At 40.5% G+C, this 25,705-nt stretch overlaps 1 protein-coding gene across 3 annotated transcripts in view; it reads right to left on the bottom strand.

Moving 5' to 3' along the window:
* The window catches only part of TNRC6B (trinucleotide repeat containing adaptor 6B), a 239,552-nt gene extending 216,860 nt beyond the window's left edge, over window positions 1–22,692 (bottom strand). For all 3 annotated transcript variants that reach the window (XM_069489869.1, XM_069489870.1, XM_069489871.1), the window contains exon 1: window positions 22,365–22,692. The gene's annotated coding sequence lies outside the window, so the exon portion shown is untranslated. The remainder of the gene's footprint in view (window positions 1–22,364) is intronic.
* Window positions 22,693–25,705: the final 3,013 nt, after the last annotated feature.

The raw sequence follows: 25,705 nt of genomic DNA, 5'->3' as shown, positions 1-25,705 counted from the left end.
GAGACTCTGTCTCAACAAAAAAAAAAAAAAAAAAAAAAAAAAAAAAAAAAAAAAAAAAAAAAAATAGAATATGTTCTGAAAATGATAATAAAAACACAACATACAAAAATCTGTGAAATATAACTACAGAATATAGCTAAGTAGTACCTTAGAGAGAAATTTACCATGTTAAATATTTCTATTAGAAAACAAGAATGGTTTGAAATTAAATGACTTAAGTTTTCATTCCTAAGAAGCTTGAAAAAGAAGAACAAATTAAACCCAAAGCAAGTAATATGAAATAATAAAGACAGGAAATCAAAAACAACAAAAAGTAAAACAACAGAGAAAAATATATGAAATTCAAACCTAGTTTTTTGGAAAAATCAATAAAATTGATAAACTGCTAGCCACAGTGAGGAATAAAAGAAAGAAAACACAAATTACCAATATCAGAAATGAAGGAGGGACATATTTGCCAATCCTACAGACATTAACATTAAAAAAGAACGTTATAAACAGCTTTATACTGATATACTAGCCAACTTTGATGAAATACGAAAATTCCTTAAAAGAAAAATAACAAAAACACAAGACAAAATATAAAATCTGATGAGCCTACTAATGCCATTAAATTTAGAATCTGCATTAGCTATAAAGTATATTCTTACTACATGTTAATACATTTTTTTGTTGTTGTTGTTGTTGAGACAGAGTCTCACTTTGTTGCCCAGGCTAGAGTGAGTGCCGTGGCGTCAGCTTAGCTCACAACAACCTCAGACTCCTCGGCTTAAGCGATCCTACTGCCTCAGCCTCCCGAGTAGCTGGGACTACAGGCATGCGCCACTATGCCCGGCTAATTTTTTCTATATAGATGTTTAGTTGTCCATATAATGTCTTTCTATTTTTAGTAGAGACGGGGGTCTCGCTCTTGCTCAGGCTGGTCTCGAACTCCTGACCTCGAGCGATCCACCCGCCTCGGCCTCCCAGAGTGCTAGGATTACAGGCGTGAGCCACCACGCCCAGTCCATGTTAATACATATACTTAGAAATTCACAATAATTTAAATATTTCACCATCTTCAAATGTACTTATTTTACATGTTCTAAAGGTAAGTTTTTCACATCTATATCCTTTATTTACTCTTATTAGCTTGTATTATTTATCATTTCCTATCACAGAGGACAATTATATTACTTTTCTAAGCTCTAAAAAAATCAGCTCTATTTTAAAATTGGATACCTTTTATTCTTTAATCTAATTGATTTTTTACTATTTGAGACTTTTTTTTTGAGACAGAGTCTCGCTTTGTCACTGCAGCTAGGGTGCTGTGGCTGGCTGGCATCAGCCTAGCTCACAGCAACCTCCAATTCCTGGGGTCAAGCGATCCTCCTGCCTCAGCCTCCCAAGCAGCTGGGACTATAGGCATGTGCCACCATGCCCAGCTAATTTTTTCTGTTTTTAGTAGAGACAGGGTCTCGCTCTTGCTCAGGCTTGTCTCGAACTCCTGACCTCAAGCTATCCTCCCACCTTGGCCTCCCAGAGTGCTAGTATTACAGGTGTGAGCCACCACACCTGGCTGATTTGAGACTATTTTCTTTGCCTGACTTCACGGGAACTTTTTGCTCACAGCTCTTATGTTAATTCCACTTAATAGTTTATTTCTACTAAATTAATGTTATAGTTAAGTTTCCCTTTATCTTCCAGCATTTTTTCTCTCAGTTAATGACTAGAGGTTCTTTGAAATGTCATAGACCTGAGTCCTCAGCCCCTCCAAAATTCCAATAAAAGAGGCCACTAGATTCTTATACTCCACCAGCCAAAGCTTTGCCATAAGGTCCTTAGAAATCTCTAGCTCAGCTCCCACAATTTCCAGCCATGTTAGAGAAGCTCCTGTTTAACGCAGGGTGCTGAATCTTAAGATTCTACAAGAGGATAAGGATTTGCTGTCCCTAAAGGAAGACAAAGAGTCCTTGACTTTCACTTAACAAAAAAAGTGGTCTATACTGCACTCTACAGAAACAAGGACTCTAAGGCTCTAAGCTGGGAAACAGGCATCCTGGAATCCTGACGACTATTTATTCCTGCTGTCCTACATATATGGCTCTAGGTACAAAGATTGGAAAACAAACAAAAAACAAAAAACCCAGACCCTATATGTGTGTAGGGTATGGGGCAGTGCGGGTTGAGGGTCTTGGAGGATTGCCTGTTAAGGACTTGGGACCAAACAATTTGAGAGCAAATGTCCTTAAACTGAGTACATTTCAGCCAACACTTACTAAGCATACCCTCATTTAAAAGGGTATATCTGGCTCGGCATGCACTCTATCCCGGGTGACAGAGCAAGACTCTGTCTCAAAATAAATAAATTTAAAAAAAAATAATAAATAAAAATAAAAGGGTACCTCTAACAGCCTCATTATGACTTAGGAGAAGTTGTTATCAATTTATTTATTTATTTATTTATTTATTTGAGACAGAGTCTCACTCTGTTGCCCGGGCTAGAGTGAGTGCCGTGGCATCAGCCTAGCTCAGAGCAACTGCAAACTCCTGGGCTCAAGCAATCCTCCTGCCTCAGCCTCCCAAGTAGCTGGGACTACAGGCATGTGCCACCATGCCCGGCTAATTTTTTCTATATATATATTTTAGTTGGCCAGATAATTTCTTTCTATTTTTAGTAGAGACGGGGTCTTGCTCTTGCTCAGGCTGGTCTCGAACTCCTGACCTCGAGTGATCCACCTGCCTCGGCCTCCCAGAGTGCTAGGATTATAGGTGTGAGCCACTGGGCCCGGCCTCAATTTTTTTTTTTTTTTTTCTAGCTTATGTCCCAGCAATCTATATCTCCACTGTGAAGCCAGTTCTTGATATAGTTACTGCTCAATAAAAATGTTTGTTGAACTGAACAATAAAAGAATATGGGGTCTATATTAAAACAAAGTTTATACTTTTCCAAAAAGGACATTCATGTTCAGATTCATTGTGCTCTTTTTATATTTATCATGGGTTTAAGAACGTGAATAATTTCAACCATGTGCTTTGGAGTAATCACTGGGACCCCTTTGCATCCCACTGCCATGTGATTACCTTAGGAACCACGGACTTGGTGAACGAGCCAATACCCCCCTTCTTAAAAGTAAGTGCTCCATTAGGGAAACCTCACTGTCAAATATTATTTCTGATTTTTAAAAACTTTATTTTTCGCTAAATAAATAATTTATTACATTTCTATTTCTGTGTTTGAATAATACTCACTTTGTTTTTTTTTTCAGAGACAGAGTCTAACTTTGTCACCCAGGCTGAATGACAACAAAGTTAGAATGGTGCCATCATATCTTACCGCAGCCTCAAACTCGTGGGCTTACGCGATCCTCCCACCTCAGCCTCCCAAATAGCTGGGACTACTGGCACACATCCCCATGCCCAGCTAACTTTTAAATTTTTTTTTTTAGAGATTAGGTCTCTGTATGTTTCCCAGGCTGGTCTCAAACTCCTGGCCTTAGGTAATCCTCAGCCTTGGCCTACCAAAGTGCTGCGATTAAAGGCATGAGCCACCATACCTGGCCAATACTCAGACACTTTTAATTTGGAACAATTAATATTTTTAAAAATGTACTTCATTAACAGTTCAAAATCATGCAGTTTGAACAAACAGCTCTAAAAATAAAATATATAACTGCCAGCTAGAACAGAAAAGGTCCTCTCCAAAATTTAACATACAATAAACACAAAATCAATCCAAATGGGGTTATAATGCCTAATCAGAATTCCCTGAACTGACCCCTGGGCAGTCTGAACTAAAGAAAAAAAGTAGTTAAAAAGGATCCAACCCCCTGGAAGAGCTCCAAACAAGTGGTCAAAAGCATGAGAGGTGAGGGGTACTGCAGGGCAGGAGAAAGCTTCTACTTTTTATTTATGCTTCCGTACCATTTGGACTTTTGTTTCACCCTAAGTATGTATTCCTTTATGGTAAAACAAAAGTCCAAATGGTGCAGAAGTGTATGTTATTTTTTAAACTTCCATATTAGCTGACAATAGGAAAGGTCAGCCCAGAGAAAGCGTGCTGCTCCTTCTGAAACATATCTACTTGAGATAGGACAGATACTACATGAAGTACTTACACTTTTCAAATCTCTTTTCCTTACTATTTATTACCACAAAGCACCTCTGAAAGGAGTGTGGACAATAGGATAACTATGAGATTCTTCATAAACAGCCAGCAAAGAGCGGGAAGTATCCAGTGGAGGTGTCACGTGACAGTGACAGCTGCCTAAGGTATCAAGCTTTGTGAAGAGGTGTCCTAATTTCTGTTAACTGGCCTGCAGAGAACAGATTTAATCTCATATCCTGTAGAAGAAAAAAAGGAAAGTGGCTTTCACTTTCTCAGAGTAACAAAAGTAACCAAACGTTAGAACTAAGAAGTAAATACAGTCCATAATCCCTCATCCACAATTTACAAATCCAAAAACATCTGAAAACCAAAAGTTGTCTGCAATTCGTTGGTGGCAAACCTGATGTGAATTTAATTGGCAGCAAAATATGACCTGAACTGACATGAGACTATTTATAGTCTACCCACTTTAGTAAGAATAGTCATAGCTTTGGCTGCCGAAATATTAATGTATTTGACTCTGAAGTGATGCCCCTGACCCTGCAGGGGCATTATATAATATATGGTAAACTCACCTTATTCACTTTCTAAAAATAAAAAAAATTCTGAACTCTAAAATACATCTGGCCCTTAGGGTTTCCGATAAGGAATTGGGGACCTAAAAATGGGTTTTATTAAAATGATCCTGTTGATCTCCACTGGAATCTATCATTTCTTCTAAAAATATCCTATGAATTAATTTGAACTAATTCTTTCCCTAAAACATCCCTATTTAAAATATTCTATTTTGAATATCTATAAAGATATAACTATATTATTAGTTATAGTATTTTATTCCACTTCAACATTATTTTAAGTCAGCTTCTTTCTGATGGCAACACTGAAATCAAGGGTATCACAATGGTGTGAAGACAAACTTAAAAAGGCAGACCTCTCTGTCTATGTGCTTTGACTTTTCTTTTTATGTTTTTTAAAAAAGAGTATGAGATGAGATTTTTTAATGTATCAAAGAGGAACACTGATTTTAAATGTTAACAAACACCAATTTATGTCATTAAAAGAATCAAAATCAAATTAAAAAATCATAGAATCCAAGTAGTTACTGGATCACAAAAGTCAAGGAACAGAACATATACAAGTAAAGAAAATTATATATTTTAGCCCAATTATGTATCAATTCTATTATAATATATGAATAAATGACAAATGACAACAAAGCATGCAAAACTCAAAGGTCTCTATAACAGAAAGAAAATTATAAAGCCAGATTAAAGCAAAAACTCAGACACAACACTACTAAGAACCTATAATTACGATGAGTAATTTAGAAGATTTCACATGCAAAAAATAGGCACAGAATGAATATTTTAATAAAAATAAATATAATGCCATATTTTAAACACTTGTACCTACATAAAACAAAATTGGTTAATATACAGTATGTTTTTACTATATACCAATACTACGCGGCACGCTCCTACTGCTCAACTAACAGGCCAGAAACAATCCAGCCAAATAGAAACTTTATTTCACAATTGGGAGATGTGAAAATCTCTTTTAATAAATGTGTGGGATGGAGAAAAATCCTTAATTATTTCTGTAAAAAAGAAGCTCTGACAAAGTTACACTCAAAGAAACTAAAGACAGAACCATAACTCAAAATACTCCTTAAAACAATTCTCATAGAAAAATTGGTTGTTGCTAGAAAACAAAGGTTAACGCTACCTTTATTCATATTGTTAAAGTGTGGTTTTTACTATCCATGAAAAATATAGACATCAGACATAGTACATAGGAAAACATCACTGATATATGGAATTCTAAATTAGAAATAAAAATTAAAAACTTCAGGGAAAATTTCAGGGTAAAAAGTCCACCTCATATATATGAATTTAAAAGAAAATGTGGAGCATAGATTGCCCTGAATCTATACTCCCATGTAAAAAAAAAATACTAATAATTAAAAATAAATAAAATTTTCCTTTTGTAATCTTCCTTTTATTTAAACAAATTAAACAGCTGGAAGAAAAGAGAAGAAAAATAAAACAGGACAACAAAAAGATACTAAGATACAAGAACATCCAGCAAGCCAAGAGGATATCACGAAAGTAAAAGACTATCCGCCCTATGAACTATAAGGTTTACTACAAAAGAGCTGTGAAGTTATAAATTCAGTTAACTAAAAATATGAAATTAAAGAGAATCAAAGTTAAAAGCTAAAAAATCTAAAAATTTAATCCATAAGACTTTCAAAAAGTCCTTATGTTTCCTAATGGGGGGGTTAATAGGACCTTGAGGAGCTGGAAAACAAAGACTGTGGGAAAAGAATTTTAACCCTTTCCTCCCCAAACAGAATTTTGCCCTGTGATTAAGATGGCATATAATATTATATATATTATAACCAATCTACTAGGTTCTAAGGATAGTCCTTGGTTAATTATATAACACATCCATGGTAATGGTTATTTTTAGGTAACAGCTTGACTGGATTGAGGATACCTGGATGGTTGATGAAGCATTGCTTCTGGTGTTTCCAGAGAAGACTGGCATGTGAGTTGGTGGACTTGGTAGGGACAATCTGCCCTCAATGTGGGCAGGCGCCATCCAATTGGCTGGGGGCCTGGATGGAATAGGTGGAAGAAGGGTGAATTCTCTCTCTTTTTCTTCTTCCACAGTAGGATGCCCTTCTCCTCCTGCCCTTGGACATGAGAACTCCAGGTTCTCTGGCCTTTGGACTCTGAGACTTGTACCTGCGGTGTCTCCGAGCTCTTGGCCCTTCAAGCCCCGAACTGAGAGTGACACCACTGGCATCCTTGGTTCTTGAAAAGCCTTCCAACTTGGCCTGAGCCATGCTAGCAGCTTCTCTGGTTCTCCAGCTTGCAGATAGCCTATCGCGGACTTCTCAGCCTCCGTAATCATGTGAGCCAATTCTCCTATAAATCCCCTCTCATATATCTATATAAATATATATCCTGTTGGTTCTGTCTCTCTGGAGAATCCTGACTAATACATCCAATTCAAGGCATCTCTTTGAACTAGGTCATTCACATAATTCCTACAGTGTAAGACAAATACAGATACGTCCTCAAGCTATTGGAATTCAGTATCTTATATGAACAGCTTTTAATTAAACTTATGAAGGCATTAATAATGCTATACAGGTATCAAAAACAAATTTTACATACTTTCTATCATGCAATGTATTTTGACAGGGTGATCTTAGTTTCCTTACACAGAAACTAGTTAGCTGACTATCATGATTTAAGAAGCTTCCACAGTCAAGAGTGCAGTGTAGTGAGGAAATGTACAAAAGTATTCAGACATCAGTGCGTTTTTCATCAAGTTGGAGAAAGAATATCACATAAAAACAATTTAAGAAACCTTACTAAGAAGCAGTTAAATACAAGTTTTAAATATAAACAGTGATACTAAATATATACCAGCTAATATACAGAAATATTCAAATTAAAGTTATTTTTCAAGATACCTACCCCTAAGAAGTTGTATCCTTATCTCAACCAAGTTGCCATCACTGAAAATATTTTGTAACTCTTATTTTACTTCCAACCTAGTTTACAAATCATACAAAGAAATCTTCCTCATTGCTCTAAACTCATTTTGGACCCCCAACAGTATAACCCAGATGACAAATCACTTAACCAGACCGGAAAAATTACTCTTGGTTGTATCTTAAAATCAAATTCACCCTGAAAGAATGAAGATTTTCCCCTACGGAAATTCCAAAGAATATCTCATACTCTAGCAGCAACTCCTAAAGAATTCCTCAAAGGTTTTAAGAAAAGTCAGGACTTCTGCTTCCAGAAAAGATGCAGTAACGGGACCAGATTTATTCTCATACCTGAAATAACTAAAAAACTGGAAATACATATAAAATAACAGTTTTCAGGACACTGGACATCAGGCGGCATAGGACAGCAATCCCTGAGAGATGGTAAACAATGTAAGCCCTACACTTGGCCTAGATTGCTGCCTAGGGAGAGTTTCCTGGCCACAGAACAGGGAGGGGAAACCCAGGGGGAACTCAGAGACCTCCCTTAGTTGAGGAGATGGAGCTGGGCTCTGGGAATACCAAGGCGTCTAGATTTTGCAGTGTACAGTACCAGAGACGAAAGAGTTGCATGGAGAAAGGATGTCAGAGATCTGCAGGAGACCCTTTGAATACTCAGCTGAGTACTAAAACAGCACACGCATGTGAGAAAACTGCCCTAAGCTGGGGAAATAATGACCCAAAAGGATTAAAGGAAACAATCATTGGAGCTCACATAGGGCCAAGAATAGTGCGTAATCCCACTAGCCAGAGTGAAAACCTCATAATTCATGGGGCACTAAGTAGAGGACTCAGAGGTATTGCTTCACTAGCGGGGAAAATTAATCCAAAGTACTGTCCTGTTTCTACCTAACAAAGCTTAAAGACAACACTAAAATGGATCAACAGTGTCTAACCAGAACAAAGATCAATAATATTATATAGAGATACAAAAAGATCTAGCCCTCAAAAACACGAAATTTCCAATGTTTGGCAGCCAATAAAAATTACCAGACAAGAACAACTGTGTGCCAACAAATTAGATAACCTAGATGAAACATAAATTTCTAGAAAGAGACAAACTACCAAAACTGACTTGAAACAGAAAAATCTGAATAGGCCTATAATAACCTGAATTAATAATCTTAAAATTTCCTATAAAGAAAAGCCCAGGACCAGACAACCTCACTGGGGAATTGTATCAAATAGTATTGACATAGAATAAAATAATTAATATCAATTCTTCACAAACTCTTCCTCCCCCAAAAAGGGCAGGCATAGTGGCTCACACCTGTAATCCCAGCAATTTGGGAGGCTCAAGTGGGAGGATGACTTGAGGCCAGGAGTTCAAGACTAGCCTGGGCAACATGGCAAGACTCTGTCTCTACAAAAAATTTAAAAATTAGCTAGGTGTGGTGGCTCATACCTCTAGTTGTAGTTACTCAGGAGGCTGAGGCAGGAGGACGCATGAGCCCAGGGGTTTGAGGTTTGAGTGAGCTATGACACCACTGCACACTAGCCCGGGCAACAGAGGGGGTAAAAAAAATGTATGAAGTAAAAACATACAGGACTGCAAGGATAAAAAGACAAGTCTATAATTATAGTTGAAAATTTCAACACCCTCCCTCAATAATTGATAGAACAAGCAGACAGCTAATTAGTAAAACTATAAAAGACCTGACCAACCCTATTAACCAACTTGACCTAACTGACATTTATAGAATATTCTACCCAGCAACAGCAAAACATTCAAGTAGACACTGAATATTTACCAAGATAGAACATATCTGGGCCATAAAAAAAAATCACAACAAATTTTGTTTGTTCAATCAAAGTGTACCAAAAATAGTTCACATAGTGTAACCTGAGGCTGCTATCCTTAGAAAAATCTGTTTGCAAGGGTTAGCCCTTGGTTGGCATCTATAAACCTGAATTTCAGGAGTGTTTCCACCATTCTCTATTTGATAAAAATCATTTACTGTGCCTAAACTCTATATACCACGTGGTTTAGGCTGAACACCTGTTTTCCTTCTGGGAGCCTGAAATTTTGGTACATGTTAGGTAGAGGGTGCATACATGACTGAACCCTGATAAAAAGTCTGGATTCCTAGGCTCAGGCAATCTTCCCTGGTAGATGACACTTCACACATGTTGTTCCAACTTGTTTCTGGGGGAATTAAGTGTGTCCTGTATGATTCTACTGGGAAGGTTTCATCTGGTTTCACCAGCACGTTTTTCCTTTGCTCAGTTTGCTTTGTATCCTTTTGCTGAAACAAATCTTAGTCTTAAGTATGAATATATGCTGAGTTCTGCTAGTGAATCACTGACCCTGGGGTTAGTCTTGGGTACCCTGGACACACAAAGTATGTTCTCTGGCCACAATAAAATTAAATTAGGAATCAATAACAGAAAGATACGTAGAAATCTCCAAAGATTTGGAAACCAAATAACACTTCTAAATAACTCATAGGTCAAAGAAGAAATAAAAAAGATTAGCAAGTATTTTGAACTTTATGAGAACGAAACCATATCAAAAATTGTCCGATGCAGCTGAAGCAGTACTTGCAGGATCAGTTTTTCCTGACAAAAACTCAGTAAGCTAAAAGAGAAATTCTGCCACTTGATAAAGGGCAACTAGGAAAAGCACAGCTTACGCCACACTTAGTGGTTCAAAACTAAATGCTTTCCTCCTAAGACAGGAAAAGCAAGAATGCCTGTTCATATAACCACTTCTGCTTAACATGGCGCTAAAGAGCTAGCCAGTACAATAGGTAAGAACTAGAACTCAAAGACTGGAATATAAAATTGTCTTTCTTTGTAAATGATACAACTATATTTGTTTAAAATAGAAAAACCTCAGCCTGAGCAACAGAGTGAGACCCCGTCTCTACAAAAACATACAAAACTTAGCCAGGTGTGGTGGCCCATGCATGTAATCCCAGCACTTGGGAGGCTGAGGTGAGAGGATGGCTTGAGCCCAGGAGTTTGAGGTTGCAGTGAGCTATGATGATGCCACTGCACTCCAGCCTGGGCGACAGAGTGAGATCCTGTCAAAAAAAAAAGGAAAGAAAGAAAGAATAAAAATGCCACTAGAATTATCTAGTTCATTATGGTCACAATCATTTCAATTATTAATACAGCAAACTATGTATCCAAATGAAGAGGGCACTACTTAGGAAAGGCTGCCAGGAAGACCAAGTAAATTTAGATAGAGAAGACCTTCTGAGAGTAAAAAGGAGGCAGGAAGAATATTTTACATAAGTCAAGCCTTTGTAAATTATGGAAACAAAAAGGGAGAAATCATATGAAAAATGGAGAAAAGATTACAGAGGAGAAGGCAAATATTCAGAACTAGGAAATGACAGTTGATAAAGAAACAGTAAAGGGACTTGGCTCAGACACAGGTGTTTGGATTTCATAGAATAAGAAAGCACAGGTTGATAAAGAAGGGAAAAGAAAACAGCATATGGAAAATGTTTTCTGGGGAGAAGCTAGGAGCAGGACGACACAATGCTATTTGAATAATCCAGACATAGCCCAATGATGACTTAGATTCAGGATGGTGGCACAAAAACAAAAATGAAAGGCTCAAAGTCCAAAGCCACAGCTAAAGGACAAAGTCCAAAGCTAAAGGACACGGCAATGTTTCAAGATTCAATGTGTCAGGATTTCAAGATTTCAGTGTTGGTTGGATAAGTTACCAATGATGGGACCCACAATCGACAACTCTTCAGAGGGAGGTGAAGCAGAGTCCCCTCTCCCACCTCCACAGTTACTTTTCTGAAGAGCACCCTGAATGATAAGCCCAAGGTCTGAAAAACAGGAGGTTAAAGGAAGAGAAAATGACATTAAATACACATTTTTAAGTGCAGTAAGTAAGCCCAGAGAGCACCCGCTTCCAAAGCAAACATGCTTTATCAATGTTGAGCCCTGGCTCTGGTGAGTTCAGGAAGTGTAGGGTGGTGTCACAATGTGCTGAGGCAGACTCACAAGCTGTGGGGAGGGGGGGCTGGAGGGAGGGGCTCCCCTTTTTAAAGTTTTCAAACCAGCCCTTACTGGCTTGAAATGTGATGTCTTTTGCATTTTCATTCTCTTGTTTTTGTGATTTCTACAAAGAGCCTTTTCATTGTGTGTTTTGTTTTTGTTTTTCAATGTTTTAAATGTAATGTTTTCCCCTTTAGGCCTTTCAGCCATACATTGGGAGCATGGGCATAAACAAACCTGTTTTTTTGTTGGTTTTTTTTTTTTTTTTTTGAGATAAGGTCTCACACCCAGGTTGCAGTGCAGTGGCAGGATCACAGCTCACTGCAGCCTCAAACTCCTGGGCTCAAGCAGTCCTCCCCCGTCAGCCTCACAAAGTACAGGGATTACAGGTATGAGCCATGGTGCCCCGCCTCTCCTCTCTTTAGGCCAATCCACTGACCCACCTGCACGGTTTTAAGTGGGAACCAGTAATTACTGTGGCCTTTTGTTTAAGGGAATTGAGCCAAACTGCAAAATAAAAATATCATAAATTTTAAATGTACTGGTATGAAAACATAAAATTTATAGCAAAAAGAAGATTGACAGAAGATCAGATAGTGAAAGATTAGTTTAAAATCTGTTGTCTGTGGTACATCTAACAGGAAAGATTCTGTATTTAGAAGTTCAGCAGAGATACACATCTGGGTAAAATATCTCCTCACAAAAAGGCTATTACTGAGCATAACACACCATCGGCAGGATTTTCTCTGGCTCCTCAGAGAGCAGCAATCTCACCTTTTACTTTGGGTCTGCTTCCTCCACACCAGAACCCTGCACCCAGAAGGTGCTCAAGGTGTTTTTCTTGATATACTGACCAGGGGGTCTCTAGCGGAGGAAGCCCGGGCCACTTCCACTTTTTGAGGTTCCCAGGATGTATATTTTTTAAATAAAGACACACCAAGACAGCATTATAAAAATTATGATATATTTTATTTATTTTTCATTATTTTGGGGGGTAGACAGGGTCTCACTCTGTCACCTCAGCTAGAGTGCAGTGGCATCATCATACCTCACTGCAACCTCAAACTCCTGGGCTCAAGTGATCCTCCTGCCTCAGTCTCCTGAGTAGCTTAGACTATAGGTGTGCTCCCCCACACCTGGCTAATTTTTCTATTTTTTTGTAGAGACAAATCTTGTCCTTGCTCAGGCTGGTGCCTCGGCCTCCCAAAGTTCTAGGATTACAGGCGTGAGCCCCTGCCCAGTCTGTGGTATATGTTAAAGGTACACATTTAATAACGCAATACCTTTAGGAATAGAATACAATGTAACTGTACTATTCACAAAATAACAGAATTAATAAACATGTTCACTTGTCATAAACCACAGGTAGTGTGACCTGGTAACTAGAACAAGTTATAATCAATATCTTCTTCAATCCTGTGAATTTATCTCTATGATCGTTTACACAGATGCCACTGCAAAAACAAAGTATAAATTTGTTTTGAGCTCCAAGATGAGAACCCATGATTTCTCCCTCTTCTGTTAAAGAATTACAGGGAACTTCTAATGATTATACTCTACCTATGCTCATAGAAGAAACCCAGTGGCCCTGCCCCATCAAGCCTGCTACCTCCTTCCATTCAAGCAGCTTCAACTTTTCTTTCTCCCCTGGGTCCTTCCTGTGCACCTTTCAAATAGGTTTTCTATCTTATTTAAGATGTTGTTGCCTTCTCAATCTGCTTCTGCTTCCATTTTTCTCCTTCTTTTCTTTTCCAAACATTGATATAAACTACACTCACTGCTACCATTTTCCCTACCATCCTATTAGCTCCTTAGCCATTTATTGTCTAGGCTGCTAAATGAATTAGAACTTGCAGAAATCAACATTATGATAGGTCAATTAGCATCTTGAGAGTGTAAGCTCTGAATATGCAAAGCAGAGAAACATTGGATAGCCAACAAAACACAGACATCTCACAACTGAAAATTTACCAAAAACAGAACAAAAGATGGCAAGAGATGGGATGGATGAGACAAAGGGTACTACTGAAGACTAATGGGCAAACAAAAAGAGAGGGAAGGAAACAGGAAAGAAAGGAGCTGTTGAAACTAAAGATGAGTAAAATAAAGGAAAAATGCACACTAGATTTACATCCAATTAATCTTGTTCAATTTTGGTTGAGAATCAAAATTAGACTAATGCTAGCTCAGTGAACCACTCAGAGATACATAAAGACCTTCAGCTGTCTTTTCCAGTTCATGCACCAGAGGGCCTTCTGCACAACCCTTTCTGATTTCATCCCTTTCACAGGTTCAGTGTCTGGCCCACGTGAGATGGCATCAGCACTTGTCTCAGGTGATCTAGAGGTCACCTCCTTCACTCTCCTACAGATAAGCTTAAATGAGTCACCACTTTCTAATTCTATCTAACATCATTTGCATGGTTATAGGTACACTACTCAAGCAAGTATACTAACTAGAAGTGACAAGCACCATTGTGGTTTATGATTTTCTTCTTTGAATGGTACTTTACAATGCCTTTATGAATTCAAATATACAGAGTCAGATCATTATTTCCAAGGTCATTTCCAGTTCTAAACTGCAGTGTAGTCCAAGAGTCTGAGTCAGAAATGTCACAGTTAACCTGTAAGTCAGCTGTTGGCACTATACCCTAACTCCAGCTTTAAAAAGAAAACCACTGTGCTAGTCATCTTCTCCCTGTACTAAATATGCTCCTTCGTGCCTCTGCATGGGTTGCTCCCTCTGCCTGAAATGCCCTTTTCCTCCACAACTTGGGGTGAGTGTCACCTTCCCTGGGAAGGCTTTCTCGACCGCCCCCAGTTGTGTTGATGACTTTCCTTTTCACCCCCTGCCCCACCCCTTGTATTGTCCATCAGAGCACTTACTACACCAAATGGCACTCATCTGTGTCCATGTCTGTCTCGCCCACTCGACTGTGCACTCCTTGGGAACAAAGGTCTCCTCTTCTCATTCCGCCCTTGCAGTCCTAGCTTCTAGCACAGCATTCAGCACATGGTCCCACTCAAATGTTCAGTGAAAGCGTAGTCACGTCAATCTTGAGTGCATTTCTTTAAAGATTTTTAAAGGAATAATCCATTTTGATTATTTCTACTAATGAGAATTAAGAGGATACTCATTAAACTCTACAATGGCTAAGTAATTTCAGACAAATTAAAAATTTCAATATTCTTTCTGTAATCTTAAAATGCTTACATATTACAAGTAGAAATTAAGAAAAAACAGAACCTAGAAACAACAGACTCAGCTTAAAAAGGAAAGTCCCTTCCTGTCCCCATATATTAAATTTATTTATAACATTAGAATGACTGAGGGCTTTTGTTCATTTATTTTTTTAGGGACAGGGTCTCACTCTGTCACCCAAGCAGGAGTGCAGTGGCATGATCATAGCTCACTGCAGCCTTGAACCTGAGATATTTTTAATTTTTATTTTAAATTCTATCTTTCCTAACTTAATTTGAAAAATATTTATTGAGGACTTACTATGTGCAACTCATAGCGCTAGCCACTAGTGATACAAACACGAATAAAACAAAGAATTTTTATTCATGTAGCTATTTTCTAGAAGGGGAACATAATGTACAAATTAAATGATTTTTTTATTACAATTGTATTAAATGATTTGAGTGTTTATAAAGAGCATATCTCCTAATGTGGGGTGGAGTTGAGTTGGAAGTCATTAAAGAAGTAACATAGGGTCTTCACTGGGCATTCAATGAACAAGACCAAGAACAGGAATTCAGGTTCTTATCAGGGTCTTTAGGCCTCATTAACAGTTTTAAATACGGGAGAAATATGAGCAGATTTACACTGTTTTAAAGTAAACATTTTATATTAAAATATACACAAAAGTGCTCTACAGTTTTAAAAGATTATTCTCACCATAGTTTCAACAAATCTCTAAGGCAGAGAATTCCCTACTTGGCAAAAGAAAAAACTAAGGCTCTGCAAAACTAAGTAATTTATTTCGGGTTACTTATTCAACAAACATCTGAGTGCCTACAATACGGCAGGCACAGTACAATGTGTGCTTGGGGATGCAGAGATGAATACAATAGTCTTGCTCTTACGAAACTCACAATCTAGTGGGAGAGACAAATCTAGAAATATGATATAGTATAGTCCATGCTAGAAATGAGTAAAGCATAAGGGAGCAGACAGAAATTAAATCTTCCTTGAAAGAATTAATCGCTTCACTTCTGTGTTTACGGAGTGTTTTTTTTTTTTTTTATACTATAGCTTTTGAATGCTCAATCATTTCTGTGCTTGGAACACAGTAGATACTAAGGCAAATGTCTGCAATACAGACAAACCCAGGATTTTTGACTCCTAGTTCAGAGACTTTCCAACTCTGCCCTGATTCTGGAAGAGTAGTATGCATTAATTCCAATAATTATGGAACTATTTTTTAGTTCTACTCTTGAAGCTGTTTTTAGAGCCAGTTTACAAACCACAAAAGAAAATAAGTCTCATTAAAGTCAAGTCATATTTCATTTCTGACCCAACTTTAAAAACTATAAAAATATCTAAACAGTTTTTTTTTTAAAAGCAAATCTACTCCAAACACATCAAATTGTATACATTAAGTATCTACAGCTTTTTGTATGTCAATCATACCCCAATAAGGTGGTTTGGGGGAAAAAAGGCACAAATCTACTTCTTCAGAGGATGACAAAATGCTTCTATGAAGACAATCGAGAACATATGCTATGTATTCCTTCATAATTCATGATCTCTGTCCTCAAAGAACTTATATTTTAGTTTCTAATTGGAAAGATAAAACATAGCACATAAAAAGAATAAAATAAAATACAAGGTAGCATTTGTTTATTTATTTGAAATTTTATAGACTGCCTACCATAGGCCAGGTCAGGAGCTGTTTCAGGGATGCAAAGATGAATAAGACAAAGGCCTGCCTTCGAGAAACTCAGCCTTATGGGAGAAACCAACAATATACAACCCAGGACAATCAGAGCTGCTATTCAACAGGTACACACAGATGAGAACACTGCGGTATGTATAGCTGGCATCAGTTCTAATGCATCAGACACCCATTCTTATTGGTCAGAAATTAAATCTGTTGTTAAATATGTCAATATTACCTCTGATTATAATACAAATTGATATATAAGTAATTACTATATGAAAAAATGATATAAAATTAATGTTAAAGGGTTCAGAGGAGATGGTGAGAACTAAAGTTTAGGGGTGGTCTCGGGGTCCCCCTAGGCTTCTTAGCAAGGAAGGTTATCATATTTGGATAAAGAAGCTGATTCTAGGTGAGGGGAATAGCTACCAAAAGGCCAGTGGCTGGAATTACCCAGGTATGGCCCTTCAACTATGTTAAGGACGTGGTTTAGAGCTGTGCTGTCCAATGTGGTAGCCACTAGCCACGTGTGGCTATTGAGTACTTAATGTGGTTAGTCTGAACTGAGATGTATATAAGTAAAAAATACACTTCACATTTTAAAAACTTAACATTAAAAAAAGAATGTAAAGTATTTCATTAATTTTTTTTACCGATTACATATTTAAACAATAATTTGAATATGTTGAAGTAAATAAAATGTTATGAAAATCAATTGCACCCCTTTTTACTTTTTTAATGTGGCTACTAGAAAATTTAAAATTACATATGTGGCTCTCACTGTGGCTTGCATTCCATTTCTATCGGACAGCGTTAGCCTAGAGGACTTTAAATAACAGGCTAAAGAGATTAAACCCTCTAGGCAATGAAACACCATTGCAGGTTTTCAAACTTAGGTGCCTGTAGTAGATTTGGGAGAGAGCAGGAAACATAAAGCATTGCTTCAGGAAGATTAGTGAGGGAGCAATCTGCAGGCGTGAGATGCTAGAGACAGTTGTCAATGTCAAAAGGCTGCAAAATGTCAAAGGGTAAGCAGGCTCAGCTGGAAAGTATACAAGGTCTTCAGAAGCTCCATGCTGGGTGGAGAGAGGACGAAGAAATCAGGAGCAGATTGAAACAGGGAAGAATACCAGCTCGAAGAGCTGACCCCAGCCTGGATAAGCAAGGTGCAATGCTTGCGGGACTTAGTGAGCTTAGCACAGATTAGGTGAGGTCTAGTCCGACTTAGTAATAAAAAAGCTCCCAGGCAGAGGTATAATTCTGAAGAACAGGACTGGTGTTTTCTCCAGCAATTTCAGATCTATCTCTCTGTGGCAGGACCTCCAAGAATGGGATCAAATTCCAGAGGAGATCAGGAGGAGGTAGGCAAGGGTACCAGAAACTACAAGACAGGCAATAAATAATGAATACCAAACCCCAGACTTAAAACACGACCAATAAAATTTACTGTATGCCTGACACTTTGCCAGGCTCTGAAGATATGGTTAACAAAATGGACATGGCCCTGAATCACAAATGGTGGTGAGAGCTATGAAAAAAGAACAGGAGCTTTGAGAGACCAAACTGAGAGCAGATGGGGGAACTGGGATGAGGTCATAAAGGAAAACTTCTCTGAGGAAGTGACAATTTAATCTGAACCTTAAATTAGGTGGGTGCAGACTACAGGAGAGCAGAGGAAGAACAGCCCAAGTCAGGAGAGTGGTACAGGTATATACAAAAAACCTTAAAGCTGGAAAAGGCTTGGATACTTTGAAGAAGTCAAAGGATTGTGCAGTCAGGTCAGAGGACGTGAGAGAAGGCTGGAGAGGCCAGACCATGCACAACTTCATAGGATAAAAAATAAAATCCCAGCCAGACATGGTAGTGCGCACCTGTAGTCCCAGCTACTTGGGAGGCTGAGGCAGAAGGATTGCTTGAGCCCAGGAGTTCGCAGTTGCAGTGAGCTATGATTGCACTACTGCACTGCAACCTGGGCGACAGAGGAAGACTCTGTTTTAAAAATAAAAAATAAATAAAATCCCAAACTGGCCCGAGTGCAACGGGAAGCCACGGAAGCGGTGTGATCCTAAAGGGTTCTTGGTGCTCCCCAACTACCTACGCTCTCCTTGGCCCACTAAATCGGGGCTGGGTTGGCAGTAAAGGGGCAGGAACCAGTATTTAAGATGAGTACAAGGATTGTAGTGTGGAATAAGAGAATTAATTATACGGCCTCCAAGTGCTCCAGGATTACAAACTTGAGAGACTAATAGCACCACTGAAAAACCTGATGGAAGAGCTGGTATGAGTAGCATTGGCTAATTTTAAACATACTGAGTATGAAGGAGTAGTAAAGAAATCCAGGAGGCAAATATGGATGTTGCTTTAGAGTATGCAAGAGAGGTCAGGCATGGATATGTAGGTTAGTGTATACAGAGGTGACAGTTTAAGTCCCAAAAGTAAATAGCATTTACAAAGAGTAGAAAAAGAGAAAAATAAAACAACAATAAAATGAGCCCTTATTGATTGATCCTGAGTGTTTGCTTATCTCTGGGACAGAAATCAGGAAAAGAATGATGCCCCAAAAGGTAAAAAGGATAGTATAATATCAGAAAAAATTAAGAGAAGGCAGAGAATTGAGAAAGGGGTAACCCAAAGGGATGGCACGGCAGTGTTTTGTGGGGTGATGGAACTGCTCTGTATCCTGATTGTCGCAGTGGTTACATGAATCTATACATGTGTAAACATTCACTGAACAGTACACACACGTGTGTATGTGTACAAAGTCAATGTTACTGTATGTTATTTTAAAAATAAAATTCTAGAAAGAGGTGGAGGTACTCAAAAGGATTGACTACTGCAGGGAGATAGAACAATATGAAGCCTATGGAAAATTTAACCTTTGGGTAACTGGATCGTTAGTGAGTAGTAAGGTCGGAAGCCAGGCTGCAAAGGTTTAAAGAATGACTGAGCAGAGGGGCAAGGAAGCAGTAAGTGTAGTGTCCTCTTTCAGAACTCTGGAAGTAAAAGGAGGAAGAGAACGGCACAGTAACTCAAACAGGAAAGCAGACCTGAGAGATTTGGCAAACTGGCAGAGTTTCCCAAGACCCCGTGAGTTGCTCCATTTAAATATTCTTCTAGAACATGTGTCTTGCACATGAACTATTCATTTTCTTATAGTCCCATTAAACTAAAACTGCATAATTCAACTACTAAAACAAATCCAAAGTCTTTACATTTGAAACTCTGCTCCTTAGTCAACTCACATTTACTGTGCCCCTACTATATGCCAACCGCTGTGCCGGATACAAAAATGAATAATGCCTGGTCCCTGGAGGAGTACACAGGATTTATCACAACAGCAAGGTACAGGAACAGAGATCTGCACAAAGGGCTCTGAAAGCCTTACACTCTGAACTAAAATGCATTTGTTTATAAAAATCAAACAGGGGGAAATAGAAAAAAAGCTTAGGTGTACTTTTGCAAAAATGTTTTTAATTTCTAAAAACCAAGAATAAGTTTAACATTAGAACCTTAAGTTAGGTATGAGCAACCTAATCATCAGCGGTATTCTCCTTTCCTACTCCTCTCTACTTTTCAGTGTCCTTTCTGCTTTTCTTCCTCTGGGTAATTTAGCATGGAGGCAAAATGAAATAGGCGGTCTTTGAAACCAGACAGACTTGAGACTAAACCTATGTCTTTGACCTTCCTAGCTGTGTGGCTCTTGGAGGCCCTTTTTCTCCTCCATAGAACATGATACCTACTCCACAGGCTTGAGGTAAGAATTAGGGAAAAAAAATGGAAAGAGGCTGGAATAAGCATGGTAAGCATGCAATAATCATTAGCTAATATTATTACTGCCATTTCAACAAATGGTATTGTTCTGATTTTAAAACTTTTTTTATTTGAGATGGGGTCTCACTCTGTTGCCTAGGCTGGAGTACAGTGGCACAATCACAGCTAACTGCAGCCTCAAACCCCTGGTCTCACAAGAGATCCTCCTGCCTCAGCCTCCCAAGTAGCTAGGACTATAGGCACATGCCACTATATCCAGATAATTTTTTTTTAGAAAGATGGGGTCTTGCTGTATCGCCCAGGCTGGTCTCAAACTCTTGGCCTCAAGTGATCCTCCCACCGCAGCCTCCCAAAGTGCTAGGATTACAGGTGTGAGCCACCATACCCAGCCTAAAACATTTTTAAGTGTTTCCATGTGAATGAGGAAAAAAAAATTGTTTAAGGCCATGACATTTATATGCTACCATAGAAAGGCAGCTTGGGAATTTCTTGCTTCTCTTTAAGTCCTATAGGAAACTACTCTGCTCAAATAATGATGCATAGGACAAGCAATTAAAAACAGTCAAGAACTAAGAAAATATAAAAGCATCACTATCATCACTATGTCCCAAGTGGGACAAGCCAGTATGATATGTCCTGGATACTGATGAATGTGCCTTAGTGTAGGGAGGTACTACATTCATAGCGCTTCCATACCTACCTACAGTCATACTGCACACTGTAGAGGTGTAAGACAATGTGCTAAAAGTTCTGCTCTTTAAGAAGCATTTACACAACACTACCAAAAATACATATGTAGTTTAAACGCCAAAATCACTGATGCTTCTCCAAGAGGAAACTTACACTACTGAAACTTCCCACAATGAAGAGGGAAATAGCCTCTATTATTAAATGTTCACAAAATGCTAAGATGTATGATTTCTATATATCTTACTTGTACATGCTAAACTGTTGGGAAAGCACTAATGATGTTTTATTCACTGACTCTTGGATTGCTTTTTGTTGTATAATTTTGCTTATACTGTAATACAAAGGACCAACTTGAATTTCCATTTGCCTCTCAATCTCTTGCATATATGCTAAAAAGTAACAAAACAGCCAAAAGATACATGAGAAAGCAAGGCGCTAAAAGTTACAGATTGCTAATCTGTGTCCAGAGAATTAAAGATGGGCTGGTCCTTCCAAAGCGCTTGACAAGTGGCTACCATTACTGGATGTCTGTAGTCACTAGAGTGTATTTTGCTGGATTGATAATTAGGCGCTATAGGCTAACAAACCTGGTATTTTAAAACTAAAAGGCACCGGAGAAGGGGAAGATGGAAAACACTCCCTGGGACTGTTTCATCCGCAGTTGTCCCCCTCTGCTCTGCATTTCGCGGTCGAAAGTGCGAACCGCCTCCCCAAGAGGCCACACACGCAGGGCTCCGGGGAGGAGTGTGCGATCACCCGCCCCGCGTTAAGCTGGGGAATACATTTCACTCCATCACGCAGGTCCTGCACACAAGGCAGGGTCGCCGCGCAGGGACCGGAGGCTCAAAGGCCTGACGCCTCCCTCTGCCACCGCCAGGCAGGGGCAGACGCGCCTCCGCGGGCCTCGGCTCTCGGCCGCCACCCGGGGACAGGAGAGCCTCCCTGCCCGAGGGCCCCCGGCGACGGGAAGCGAACTCGACTCGGCCAGCCCACCCGGAAGCCCTCCCCCAGCTCACACCTGCCGGCGCGTGATGCCGGGAGCCGCGCGCGCCCGCCTGTCCCTGCCCGGCCATTCCGGCCGCTCCGGCCCGCGCGCCGGACGTTGCCCGGTGTCCCTGCCCACCCCTCGACTCAAATCCACCCGGCGCCCGTCCCCACGGAGCGCGCGCTCAGCGCCGCCTGACGCGCCGGCCCCGCGCGCGCTCACGCCCCCTCCCCAGCCCGCTTCCCGCCGCGCGCGCGCTCACTCGCGAGGACACGCGCAAGCCGCGCCTCAGCTTGCCATCCTGGGCCGCGCTGCGCGCCCCCGCGGGCGTCCTTGCCGACCCCCGGCCGCCCCGCTCCGACCGGGCGGCGCGCGGGGGAGGGGAATGACGGCGCGGCCGTCGGTCCTCACTCACCGCCGAGCCGTGCCGGCTCCGAGTGCGCGGCGTTCAGCTGTGAGGCGAGGCGATGCGCGCGGTCCCCGCTTCTCCGCAGGCTATGGAGGCGACGTCGTAGGGGGACTCAGGAGTGCGGGGGTCACTCCCTCCCGCTTCACCTTCCAGAAGCACGGGGACCCCAGAAACTAAAAACAAAATAAACAAACTTTCCCCTCCGCCTCCCTCCCCCAAAACCACAACACAAACACTCAGGGGCCCGCCCAGAGCCCCACTCCATTGGCCGCAGGGAAGATGCTTCGGGCTTTCACTGGCTCGCTTTTGTGCCCGTCAAACTGCTGTTCCGCCCCTCCAATTCCTCGCCGCTGCCGTCGCCCCTCATTGGTTAAGTGCTTCCCGTTTGACGAGCTAGGATTGGCTGAGCTGCCTGCGCCAATCATGCGGGGACACACCCCCTCAGCATCCCAGAGGCCGCTTCCTCGGTCGCGGGCCGGGAGAGGCGAAGGGGAAACTAGAGCATGATGGCGGCCGGGCTTGCTTGGCGCAACCATTGTCTTTCTCCTTTTTTCAGCTCATTAGTGCCTCGCTCCGGCGCTGTTTCCCCTAAGCTCCTCTCTCCATCCAGTACTGCCTAATAACGGAATCTATACGTGCCGGCTCCTTGATTTATCCCCTCCGAAGTGCTGAGTGTGGGCTGGTTGTGCGTCATTGGACTGTCAGGATGTCACTTCCAGGTCAAATCTTCAAACTATTGGTGGAACAGCAAGAAAGCCCGTCCGACAACAAGGGCTAACGCCATTGGTGTGACTCCACTGAGTTCTTTCCTGGCACATTATTGGGCAAATGGGTGCGTCATTGAGCCCCAGATTCCCTGTGTTACAGTTAATTGTTTACTGGAGAGTTGGGGTCAACTCTGGTTATTTGGCCAGTAGCTGACGATAACAGTGACTACCATTTATCGCACGTCTACTTTGTGCCAAGTACTAGGATGAGTTCTTTACAGAGATTGTCTGGTTAAACCTGTGAGTTACACCGTGTCTAATTTTTACAGATAGGAAACTAAGGCTCTAGAGAGATTAGGTAATTTACCCAAGGTCATCCAGATAGAAAGTAGTTGGTGGGGACGGCATTTGGTCCTAGGTCTGTCTGACCCCAGAGCCTTCATTCATTTTACTATGTTTTAGTGCTTCTCCCTTAGCTCAGAATCGTACCTGTCAGCCAACCTAACACCTTAAAAATGTTTCCTTCGGAACCCAAGGTCTTCAACCAATTTCTGAAAGTGAGATTGTTGAGTTTTGACTATGGAGAGGTTGTCACTGCCTCCACTGCGTTTTCCTCCCCACCACCCATTCCTCTCTGCCCTAAGTTAAACAATCTTGATATTTCCTGATCAGAAAACCATCTACACCTACGCTCATTTTCTCAGCTTTATAAATTGCCAGTTCCATCATCCCTGTGTGCCAAGCCCACCCACCACCCCCAACTCCTGACCATCGATCTCCAATTCATTCTTTGAAGAGAGTTCTCAAGCTCCAGAAACAAGGAGAAATAGAGTTTAAAGAGAGATAAAGAATAAATCGCCTTAGAAATGAATAATTTATTGCATGCAAAGGGAACAGCCCTTCAACTCCTGGAAAGCTTCCAGGGAAGCTGATGCTGAGCAAGACTGTGCTCCTGGCTGGCGGCCACTGGGTTCTTTCTCTGTGGCAGCTTTCATTGAAGTAAATCCGACATTTCAGCCAGGGGAGGGCAGGACGCTTAGGACCCACTGCCAGAGTGCCAGCACTGAGCCTTTGGGACCAAAATGATCTCCAGGAGCACAGCACTGGACTCTAGCCCACATTCCATCTCGGGTAATTAACATTTTACCATCCCAAATCCCCAACCCCTGTAGCTTCAGTGGGATCACCGCCCTTGTTTCACTTCCTGATCCAAGCTGTTGTGTAACCTCCTTGGCACTGCTTTAATAATAAAACAACCATTGTAACATGGTAACAATGCTCAACACTAAGAGCCTTTCAGCAGATGAAGCCAAGGTATTTCACAAAAATCAATTAAGAGTAAATGGCACGGTATTCCTAGGGCAACTGCAAGAAGGACAGAAGAAAGACTGTGAGTCGAATTCTAATAAAAGTCCTAAATCCTTACACGTCTATGTACGTACCCATTCTAGCATTCCAATATGGGAATTCTGAACTAGAAAAAACAATGAATGAAAAACATTTAGGGTCCAAAACCTTCCTTATCTTCATAGTTGGTTGTTTGTACCCCTATTTTAGCCCTTAAATTAGTGCTTGTTTTAAAGTTAATTGTTGGATACATCCCAGTTGTAAGTTCTCTGAAGCAGATGGTCCCTTACATTGTTCTGATTATAAAAAGCCCCCAAATAAATAATTATTCAGTAAATATTCAGTGAACATGTCAGGCACTTTCCTAAGGTACAAAGGCCACATAGATAAATAAAAAGACCTTCTCTGCCTTCAGGGACCTCAGTCTAGTGGGGATGGCCAAGAGGTAAGCAGATAATCACAGTGCAGTGCTGTGATAAGGTGCCCTGGGAGCACATGGGAGTGACATGGTCTCAATCTCGGAGAGGGATGGCTTCCTGGAAGAAGTGACATCTACAAGAAGAACTAAAGGATGAATTGTGGTTAGCTAGGCTAGAGACTGGTGATCTGTAGTGACCTGCATTGCTTGTTATCTGGGGACAGGGAACAGGATGGGAATACCCAGGAATAGCCAAAGCCTGTTCTTTTTATCATCTTTGTCCTTGAAGGCCTTCAGTGATTTGTCCACTCTACCTCATTGTGCTTTCCCTCCCTGGGAGAGAGAGAAGAAATCCTGAAACCCTGTTGTGTTTCCCCACTTGAGAATAGTAAAATAATTTCCAAATAAGATGGCTATTTGTTCTGATCATAAAAGTAACATTGAGTAAATATAACATTCACTTAACTCAGTATAACATCCTATATTTCAGACGACATTAGACAGTTAAAAAGTAGAAAGTAAAAGCTTCCCATAGTCCCATGACAACAGCCAATCACCATTAAGGAGAATATTTTCCCAGACTCTTTTTTATGAATAGATCCACACATGGATTTCTTCTTCCACCAAACAGTGGGATGTGGTTCAGGGTCTTGTTGGGGCTCTGAGAGCTCTCACTACTCAGAACTGCAGCTTTGGATGGAACCTGTCCTCACTTTCTATGCTTATAAGGAAGGAAGCCAATCAATCAAATATTTATTATGTAGAAGGAGGGTTTCAAATTCTGTCACTGCAAATGACAGGACTTTTGGGGCTTGCTAAGCCTGGCATGAATGTGGAGTCAATGAATGGGGTGGGGGTGTCTGCACAGGAGGGCT

Source organism: Eulemur rufifrons, chromosome 16 (assembly GCF_041146395.1).
Source record: "Eulemur rufifrons isolate Redbay chromosome 16, OSU_ERuf_1, whole genome shotgun sequence".
Classification (NCBI taxonomy): domain Eukaryota; kingdom Metazoa; phylum Chordata; class Mammalia; order Primates; family Lemuridae; genus Eulemur; species Eulemur rufifrons.
Note: the sequence above shows the minus strand (reverse complement) of the source record. Positions and strands in the feature narration are given on the sequence as shown.